Raw genomic sequence first — 11,588 nt, forward strand, 5'->3', positions numbered from 1 at the left:
CTCATCTGTAGTCCGATTGAGTTGAATGATTCAGAATGAAATTTATATTCGGTGGGAGAGAACTTTTCAAATCCATAAATAACTATGAAGAAGAATGATTAAAACAATAAAAGTGTATGTTACACCTTAAATCTTTTTGTTTTTACTCTAAAACAGATAATACACATTATTATAACATATTGCCTCAAAAGTATGCATAATGTTCATAAAAATACAAACTTATCACGTAAATCCATAGACAAATCGATGACGTACAATGAAATTATTGATATCGAAGGGTAGAAAAGGAAAGCAATACATGTGCGAGCGAGACCGATTGCCATAAACAATGCGAACATGTGTGAAATGTCAGTGTTTTTAATTATTTTGTCTCCGTAACTGTATTTGACGAAAATAATGCAGTAAACTTCATTAATTCAATTTTGTAATACAATACTCTAAGTCAGTTACTCCAAATAACTATTTGTTTTGATACTACCTTCTATTGAATCCATAATAAATAAATACTATTAGCTATGATATTATTTTCGTCAAGTGCAAAAAACATAACGGTGAAGTATCAATACCTCCTTTTTGCACATGATTTCAAATTCAAATCCATTTATTAACAAAAATACACGTACATTTAGGTCTTTCAGATAATAGGTTTATGTTTGAACAAACTTGAATTTTAACACAAATTAATAAGAACCAATTTCCTTTAACTTACTTGATGTCAATTAGGAGGTATTCACACTTCACTAAACAATGTGTCGTATACCGTTTGTAAGAGCAAGTCACATGCGGCCTGGAGGCCTCGTGCCAAACGCCCAGAGGCCCTTTGCCAAGCGCCTGGAGGTATCGTGCCAAGCGGCCTGGAGGTCTCTTACCAAGCGCCTTGTGAGGCCTTATGCCAAGCGGCCTGGTAGCCTCATACCAAACGCCTGGAGGCTTCGTGCCAAGCGACATCGAGGCCTCTCGCCAAACGGCCCGAAGGTTTCGTTCCAAGAGCGTGAGGTTTTGTGCCAAACGGCCTGAAGGTCTCTTATCAAGCGACATAGAGGCCTCTTGCCAAGAGCCTAGAGTTTTCTACCAAGCTTCCTGGAGGCCTCTTGCCAAGCGGCCCGGAGGCCTTTTGCGAAGCCTCTGGAGGTCTCAATCCAAGCGCCTGAGTGCCTCGTGCCAAGCTGCATGGATGCCTCTTGACCAAGGGTCTGGGGGCTTCTTCTTCATCTTGCCAAGCTGCCCTGAGGCGTGGTCTCTTGCCAAGCGACCTAGAGGTCTCGTGTCAAGCGCCTGAAGGCCCCTTGCCAAGCGCTTGGGGACTTCGTGCCAAGCTGCCCGGAGGCTTCTTGCCAAGCTGCCCGGAAGCTAGGAGGTCTCTTGCCAAGCGGTCTGGTAGGAGGCCTTATTCCAAGCGCCTGAGGTTCTCGTGCCATTTGGCCCTGAGGCCTTTTGCTAAGTGGCTTAGAGGCCTTTTGCCAAGCGTCCCGGATGCCTCGTGCCAAGCGCTGCGGCGCCCAAGTGTCCTTATAGAATAAGCAGTGCTGGCGAACTGTCGACTGATCTTAGTCATGTATTTATTGTAAGCGGGTACGAATTTTGTACGTGGCGGGCCCAATGACGTAGGTAGGGAAATCTGGCTTTGCAAGCGAGTGTAATTGTAAGAAAAATAACAGGCATTATTTGATGACAAGGTAGGCAGATACAAAGTTTCGCTCCCCATCTTGTCTGGCGCCAGTAATTATAAAAATACCTACCCCTCTTAAAAAAGCAGGCAATCCACTACGGTCATTAGCTTGAAAGTTTTTCGTTTCTCTGCATCATTTTACAACCTAGTCTGGATTTAAAATTTCACTTGCCTCTTATAAATATTAACCGAATATAGGTTAAGATCTCTCCAATCATCTACCACTATTTATGTACAGTCAAATAGCTACTTGGTGACACCAAAAGTATCCAAAAACTTCGCAACACATCTCTGTTACAATTGGAATAAGGTTGTGTTGTCAACATTTTGTCCACTTTGGGTGTGACGAACTATTTGACGCTGAATGTACTGTACGACCCCAGTATCCAAAATCTTTACAATTACATAAATGTCTTGCAAAGCTGTAACCAATTTATAAATGGGTCTCACATGGGACGCCTCACTGTCCCTGTTGTGATATATTCATTTATAAGTTTATTCCGACAACACACGTCCTTGTGACTCTACAGGCACAATCTACACCCAGACAGGAATCTTAGAAATTCGGTACCCGACAAAAAATATTTCCATCTCTTTTAAAAAGAGGTCTTTGTGGAGCATTCGAAACCGGAATCGCGCACGATATTGCACTAATCGTATAAAGATTTGTGAGATATAGCACGCGTTTTGGAAGTGAATGTTTCAAAATAGTCCCCCTGGGCCATATTCTAGGGATACTTTCGCTGTATGTCAAACTCAAATTAGCCGGGTATCAATCACTGGTTAATATTTAGCTAGTTCATAATTTTGGAAAATATTCTTTTTCATTTATTTATTTATTTAAAGACTTTATTGCACACACAACAATGTTCTGTACAAAAAGGCGAGCTTAATGCCATACGTCATTCTCTACCAGCTGACCTTGAGCAAAACAGAGATATTTAGTAGGCGGTGCGGTGCGGCTCATTAATCTCACTAAAGTAAATCACTTGATATTTTCGTTTATTACCAAGTCTCTCAAATTCGATGTTGCTGACAACCTGATTGAGGGGCATATTCTGTAATCATGCGATTAATATCTCGATTCAAAGTTACTACCCGTTCGAGCTAACTCGCTAGAATGCGACTCTCCCTCGCATACCTTCCGGCGTTTGCCCCGTCCGTACCAGAGCGTGGATATGACGTCACACCGTCAGGTGCGCAGTTAACTCGACAAGATTGTAAGCGTAGAATCTTTGCGATTTTTGAGCGTTGCTACAAGCCTTAGCTTAATGACTTTTGCAACAGAATTCCCAGTCAAACAGTTTCTCTAGTCGGGTATCTTTTTTGATAATTTTATCAAGCAATCTTTCCAAATCTGAGTCCCAAAGTAGACGTTTCGCACATAATACAATTTCGTGCTTTATCTATGTAATACAGCAATTAATAATACTTCATAATAATATTTAGTTCGAAATAACCCGTTATTTTTGGAATCAAAAGGCGGTGCGCACGCGCATTGCGAGTTCTATGGTTGTTGAATTCAATGTTGAGGAAACGTCTATTAGTAGGACTTGTATGGATCGATTGCTGCCTATTTTTAATGTTTTAATTGATTTCTCTGTCAATCGAAACATTTGAAAAGTCGAGAGTGACGCACGAATACAATCGATACTCTAATCTTAACGCCCGTTATTTTTCCTGTTATTTACCTATACAGAATCAATGAAAGTTTTGACCTTTTTCTCCTTTTAGGCTCACAGACTTATGATGCAAATTGCCTAGCTCGCTGATACATAGATTTCGATGTTATATTATGATATATCCTTCTTTCACTAATGATGCGTCCCAAAGTGACTCCCATATTAAAAATGTATCATCATCATCATCATCATTTCAGCCATAGGACGTCCACTGCTGAACATAGGCCTCCCCTAATGCTTTCCATGTTGATCGATTGGTAGCAGCCTGCATCCAGCGCTTCCCTGCTACCTTTACGATGTCGTCAGTCCACCTTGTAGGTGGACGTCCCACGCTGCGTTTTCCGGTACGCGGCCTCCATTCCAGAACCTTGCTGCCCCATCGGCCGTCAGTTCTGCGTACTATATGCCCTGCCAATTGCCACTTCAGCTTGCTAATCCGTTGGGCTATGTCAGTTGATTATAAAAATGTATCGAAACCACTTTTTGTCTGTAGAGTTCTTAAGTATCTTTTCAATTTTCGTCGTCATTCTCATTATGTTCCTAATTAGTATCCCACAAGGATGTATATAGGTGTTATATGCATTTACTTGCTCGATTAAAAACGTTGAACGTGTTGAGTAAATGTGGGGTATATTTCTATGTCCTGTCAATGGGTTTCCAGATGTGCCAGCGAGTTCCATAACGCGGCCCGCCACATATTTGTATAGAAAAACGAATTCCGCTATATTATATGAAAATAAAATCTCTAGACTGTTATTACTTGATTATAATATTGTTACCGATTGTGATTTATGAGAAAATTAGGTAATTAATAATAATAGGAGTTCCAATTGTATATTAAACGTATATATTGCTATATCACTCTGTCAAATATCAATTGAAATGATAAATGCAGCGTATATATCTAAAATGACCATTGTACAATATGATGATTGTTTCATAATATTTAAAGTACTTTAAATAAACTATTTTCCATATTAGTCATGTTCCAATGACGCAATTTGTGATGTAGGTTGATCAGGTGGATCCGATTTTTATGATATTTTTCTGTAGTTCACTGAGAAAGGGATTTAGTATATTTCCTACACTTTAAACAGAACAGTGTTATTAGTTTTTGTCTCTTTCAGTACAACGTAAAATTGCGCTTGTCAGAAAGAGATGCCATTCACGTGCTATGCAACGTTCAGTGGTAAAATATGTTAGTTTAGAATCTTCATATTCACAATATTTCTGTACAAACGTCGTATCGAACGAAACATTCGTGCGATTTGAAAATAGTCGCTTTGAATCAATAATTACGATAGTTTTAGGATATCCTAGTCTCTATGAGTCAAATCACAAAAAAACAGTAGTCTACAAAAATCATGAAGTATTCAATGATCTGGAATATTGGTAAACAGAATGTCTACAAAATATAGACAGATATTCTCAACATTTTAAAAAGTACCTAGATTTTATAAGTCAAAATTTAATACGTATTAACTCGATTAAGACACCATACAAGTATATCATGTGTAAATAAGTAAAAACTGATCCACTGATTATAAACAATTGAAAGTTTGAACTGCGCACCGAGAGATGGCGTTGACTGTTCATTAAATTGCGGTAGCTAGTTTTATCAAAACTCAACGGTTTGCATTAAGCTGGTTAGGCTATAAATTATGAAAAATAGTACCACGAACATCTGAATTACAGTCCGTGCCAATAGAAATGTCAGTCTTTTGAAACATAGAAAAAGTCTACCCTTTATTCTTCAAAAATAGGTTCATACACAATCGGTGACAATGTTAACCGACCAGATTGGGTGTAACCAACACACACAACAACTTATGTCATTGGCTAATACATATTTAATAAGGTACATAATTGGCCCAAACCAGGCTTTAGGCGTGACTGTTTCGATCGATGCGACATGTTAAAGTATGTATAAGCAGAGTAAATACAAATGAGTAGGTCATCTTCATAGAACGGCGCAACACCCCGCTAATCCCCGCTAAATTTTGTCAGTGTGTGCGTGCGCGCCGCATACGTATTGGCGCGCTCACATACAAACCGCGCTCGGTGCGTTTCTATGAAGATGACTTACTCATTTGTATTTACTCTGGTATAAGTATACATTGTAATGAATACTCAAATGTTTAATCAGCATCACACATTGTGAGCATACGTTGTCTCGGTGCATGTATTGTTGCGAAGGGTGTGTTTGCTCGCTAGCTCTGTCTGTATAACATTATGTAATAATAAAATATACAACGTGTCCCAAAATTCGACGATAAACCAGCGCCGTAGGATGGGCATGGTCATGACTACTTTAGGAAAAATAAGAAAAATCTATCTTATTTTTTTTTTAATTACACAATACCTAAATTATGAAATTCTTCGATGAAATTTACACCCTTTAAAGTACTTTATTTTTATTGATGTCCGTCCAATCATGTCCACTTTACGGCGCCGGTCTTATCATTGAATTTTGGGACACGATGTATTGTCAACGTCTTTGCCATGTAAAATCTAATTGGATTTCTGTTCCTGATTCACATTCCTAGTCAAACGCGACCTATTCGTTTAGGAAACGTAAATACATTGTTGTGCTCAAAATTATTGCTCAGTTTCAAACGTCAGCCAATTGTGTACATGATTATTTGCCATAGTATCTGTATACACTTTAGCCCCCTTATTAATAAAAAGTTACACCTAGGATGAACCTTGGATTAAAATGACATTTCCATACTAAATGACAACTTAAGCCAGAGTTCAACTAGGGTGTAACTTTTATTAATAAGGCCGTTAGTGTCTGGCGATGAGACGAAACTTTGTTTTAGGAAATATTTTTCTCGTTATACAGACAAGCAGCGAGAGTCGGTCGCGCCGTGTCGGTATATAATGTATATTGTTTTTTTGTTACTCGTTTGGGAGGCGCGTACCGACTGCCATTACTGGGTCTGTCCACAAATACCACAAAATTAATTTTGTTTATGTTTGAGAGCGCTTTCCCCTTTCGCGTAATTGTTGATTAAATATACCTCCAATTTCAATTAATTCCCCACAAAATCAGAACCAATTAGATTAGATAATTAATATCAAAACATCCTAATATCGATTATTACGAACATATCCAAAGAGAAATAGCAATGGTTCCAACGAAGAAGCGTTTAGTTTTAGTCAGACATCTGATTGATTGTTGTTTTGTTAGTGTTAAATTGAAATGTACAGTCGCTAGGAGTAATATGTTGTTGTTTTATGTTACTATCGTAATTTAAGTGTAAACTATTAACTAGAGCTTCAAACAATGTACATATTCGTAGATGGTAAGGAACGTTTTTTAAAAAATAGACTCATTCCATCCTTTTTTCCCCAGAGCATACGTTAATATCGGTATATCTACTGAAATCTGACCATATCATAAATATATTTAAAAATCCGTGATATTGGTTACAATTTTAATTATTTAAAACTTCATAAGTCCTTAAATACTATGGGTTTAATTATTACTTTCACAAATATAAAAAATTCATTAATAATAACAAAAACTATACTATAAGGTGCCAATGTAAAGAATGAATAAACTGCAATCTATTGTTTTATTCTAAAAAACTTAGTTCAATTTGTAAATTATTGTTCAAAATGAGTCGGTTATAAGAATATCATTTATTGGTATAATTCACTGATAATTGCATACTTGAGGTACATGCAAGTTGTACATAAAATTAGTACCTCTATATATTGATGTAGTTATCCTAATTAGATTTATCAAAGTGCTAATAATATCGAAATATTTAATTAACAAATAACATTGTTTTGTTTTATTTAACATTACGAGAAAATAAATAAAAATAACTAAAAAGTATTGTCGACTGTACAGTAGCCGTTGTATCGGTGTATATCTGGATAACCTCATGTTTAGTTCAAATTGATTTACTATAGAGATATTTCGCTATGTTTAGATACTGTTACTACAAAAACTAAAACTGAAATCAAAAGTTACTATTATGTCATAAAGATACTGATTGTAATACCAAGAGCATCATGTTGTATTAAATAGTAATATCCAGTCGATTTATTTTTCTACGGTTAGATCAAACCGCATGATGCTTTGGGTATTGATGCACTAGGACCAAAGACGTGGGAGACGATTTAGGCGTGCATTGAAGTAATATAAGACAAAATATCTTATTTGAGTTGATTTTAGTTTGTTACTCGCTCTCTGTATGTTTCTGTTGTATGTCGAGGACAGATCCAGTGCGGTGGCGATAAAGGCCTTAGTGGAGCGCGGACGACGCCGGGCGCCGAGCTTGTATAGTGTTAGAGTGACGGTTATGTAACCCGCAGACTGCCTTCTTGGACTTGATCCAAAATTTTGGTAAAAAGCAAAATATATGTGTTTTTATTACGACAACATGTTTTCATTTTCACCATATTTTTCACAATTTTGAGTTGAGGTGAGGAATTACCAGGTAAATTAGTGCAAAGTCTCTAGACTAGTATTATGAAACAGATGAAACTATACTTTTATATGAATTTATGTTCAATAGTTTCAAGTCTATTACTAAACATATTGGAATGAGAGTCTCCTCAATTACGCTTACCAGGCGCCACTGGCGAGTGATAATACATTGCAGATAGTGGCGCATACTAGTGAGCGCATAAGGAAACTTAAAATGTTTTGTATTAGCCAGAATAAGGACGACCTTGTCTCATTTTCAATAACAAAAGTTGGCTTTTAGGAAACGTGACTAATTAAATGCTTGTATCTTTATTTCTATACCTTTTAAACCTAATCTATGGGTTATACTTTAATTAAAAATGCCAAATTCAGTTAATATTTTTATTAATAATAATAAAATTACTTACTTTATACACAAGGCAATGTCCCGCTCACTTATAATATCATTAATGGCACTTTGTTAGTTTATTTGTCGGATTTTAAAATATTTACTCAAAACAAATCAAAAAGGTACAACATTCGTTGAGATTCGTTAGAGATTATACACAGTTAAGCTTCACAATATAATGTTATACTTTTACTTTTTGAATATCCAAAATTAACCAATTATACAAATTAAAATTAGGATCTAAAGTAAAAAACGTATTTTGGTAAAAGAAAAGTAATAAATACAGGTTTGGTTCATTTATCTTCTAAGACAAGGCACCATGGGACTGGAAGGGTTTCAAAAATATAATTTAGCATAAGGGGTGAAAACTAATTTTGAACTTTACTAACACCCTTAGTTCTGCAAGTTCTCATATAACTTTTCTTATAGAAGTAATGAGACTTATCTGCAATATGGCACCTTTTGAGAATACATATTTGTATACAGGGTGTAAACAATTTTAATATCAAAGAGGTAAAAGATCTAAGAATGTCAATGATTTTTGTAGGTATAGATTTCAATACGCATGACGTCGATTGTCACCGTATATTTGATACAAAACTTGTAAAAACTGATCCACAGATTATAAATAACTAAAAATTACAACTATCTCGCCAATAGATGGCGCTGGCTGTCCATTAGACCGCGGTAGCGTGTCTTATTTGACGTAAAACAAGGTGTTTTAGCGTGAGTTTTACATAATAACGCAGGGCATAGCACAGCAGAGAGGCAGGCAGACTGGGACGGCGGTCTTGGTCTCAGAGTGCTTTTCCTTGCTGCGAGCCCCGGATTCATACTCGTACATGCCGCGTCCAGATGCGTACGCGCCGCCGCCTTGCATCGCCTGCAAATAACAAAACCAAGTGATTTTCATGAAATATATTTCCCTGTCATTATCTTATCAATGTATAGCTTATTAATATCAAAATAACTTAAGGCTTTAGTTTCACGTCAACGAAGTCACAGAATGGTCTTTTCTAATATAAGGAATGTTCTTCATTGGCTTAATTTTCTATTTGAGTAGGTATGTTGTCTATGTGTAGCCATAGTAGAATTTCTGAACATAGATCCAGGATGGAAACTGGTATTTCTTATGGCTCTACTATTGCCTTAAGAAATACCATCTTTAAAAAAATATTACCATAACCCCAAATGGAGGGTTAGGGTAATATTTTTATTCTCATGTGAATTTGAACTTTTATTATTATCGTAGTTTGGAACTGTTGGGTACTTTGCTAGACTTACCACCTGCTTCAGACGCAGAGGTCCCGGGTTCGATTCCCAGTGGGGGCAGATTTTTCTGTTCAGTATGGTTGGTGGGCTTGTTCTAAGTCCGCCTGGCTAGCTACCACCATCTTACCTAAGTCTGTCGCCATAACAACAATGTTAACAGCATTATTGTGTTCCGGCAGTTAGAGGTAAGATAGCCAGTTCCTCCGTGGTTGAGGATTCCGGGTGAAGCTCGCTTCCACCTTCGGCCTGTGTACTTACCATGAGTTTACGTTAGGTGTGCTCGCTAGCGAGTATGTCAAAAATCTCTATGAAGATTTTGTTTCTTGAAAGTAGCCGCTAGGGGCGCTGCACAATATGTCATACAATTAAATGTCATTTTTTTACGCAGTCGCTAGCGAGCACGCCTAACGTAAACTCATGGTAAGCACACTGATCGTCACTTACCATCAGGTGAGATACAGGCCAAGAGCTAAAAAAAACTACTCACGCTGCTTTGATACCCAGCCGATACAGGCGTGTCTTTCTTCGCAAACGGCGTGTGTCCGGGCGGGTAGTACACCGCCGGGCCGGTCACGTTGCGGCTGGAGCCGACAGGGGGCGCCGGTTTGGCCCCGGGCGCGGCGTTGTCCCGGGCGGTGGACCTCTCGTGGGTGACCTCGACCTTACGTCGGGTGATGCCGTCTGGCTGGGTCGGGAAACGCTGGGGGGTTGAGAAGGAATCCAATTAAGACGGTATTTTTTAAAATCATACGATAGCTTATGGAAAAAATGGTGTAGATTTTGCGCTGGGGAATATTGTCATATCATCCACACTATAGCTTGGTCAAGCAAACCTAAACAGGAGGAGTCCAGAAATTGTTTCACTCTTAGACTATTTCCCCCGCTGCAACTCCTGCGTAGCCAGGATCTACAGCTTGACCGCCAATAAAACCCAACCAGTGAAGGTCGAGTTTAAACTGTTATTGGACCCGCAACGAAATTAATCAGAAGAACATTCCTATGTTCTTCTGATAAAGTAGGAGTTCGAAATTAAGGCTAGACTTCCCTCCCATTGCAAAGTGGATGACAGGCATTCACTCTAGCTAGGAGAGAGGACGAGGATAGTTATGTTACATTTCTTCCAGTAAGTATATTTATTTATTTATTTATTTATTCTAGAAGGCTGCTTGCCCAGATAGCAAGCGAACTTGCTGCAAACATGATTTTTATTTGAAATTAGATTGTCACGTCAAATATGACAAATCAAGTTTGTGGCAATATTGCTGTAAGCTTTTTGATTTAGGTATGATGTTTCAAGGCTTTTTTAATTTTGAAGCAAGTTTGCATTTTGCGCTATGTTTCAAAGATGAAGTATCAAGTTTGTTTTTTGTTTGTTACAAACTTGCGTTAAACTGTCATACGCATGGAGCAAATAATCAGTGTTGCCAGAAGGTTACTTTTGTAACCTTTTAGGTTACTTTTGAACTGCATTGGTTACACTAATGAAAAGGTTACTTTTAGGTGATTTTTCAGAAATTGTAGAATTAACTTTTACAGGTTATTCAGTAAAAATATTAATAGTGACAATTTAAAAATTATGTCATAAACTGCATTTAAACATGAATTTGATTTATTATTTGTTAAAGACAATGAGTTTTAGCAAATGTTTTTTTGATAATAAAACGCAAATCCATGAAACGGTTTTATNAACGCTCTTAATTTTATTTTAGACTTTATTCCCATATCTACAGCGTCAATATTAGAACGCGTCAAGTTTCTTATAATCCGGAGAAAAGTTTGTCAATTTGTTTTCGATGTTATGTCTATTGAGTTAAAGTCAGTTTTCGATTGAGATAGCAATTTAAATACTTCCTACACCAAATAATTGTTGTTCCAGCTTTTTAATGACGGATTATAAGTTGTATGGAATGCATACATCGAGGCAGTTTAATTATCGGTCCCTAGAAACCGGCTAATCGTACCTTCAATGGAAGTTTCGAGTCTTATTTTCACTCTAATAAGGTTGAATTTAAAATGATAAGTAAAAGATTTAACCCTTAAGTGGTCGAAGAAAATTATAGCTTTACTTTATTTCTCGGAATGTGGTAACGCATTTAACACCTTCGAAGTGGGTATTTTGTAGTTTTTAGGCTT

This window comes from Ostrinia furnacalis, unplaced genomic scaffold, assembly GCF_004193835.3.
Source record: "Ostrinia furnacalis isolate ACB-3 unplaced genomic scaffold, ASM419383v2 OfSCF7582, whole genome shotgun sequence".
Lineage (NCBI taxonomy): Eukaryota > Metazoa > Arthropoda > Insecta > Lepidoptera > Crambidae > Ostrinia > Ostrinia furnacalis.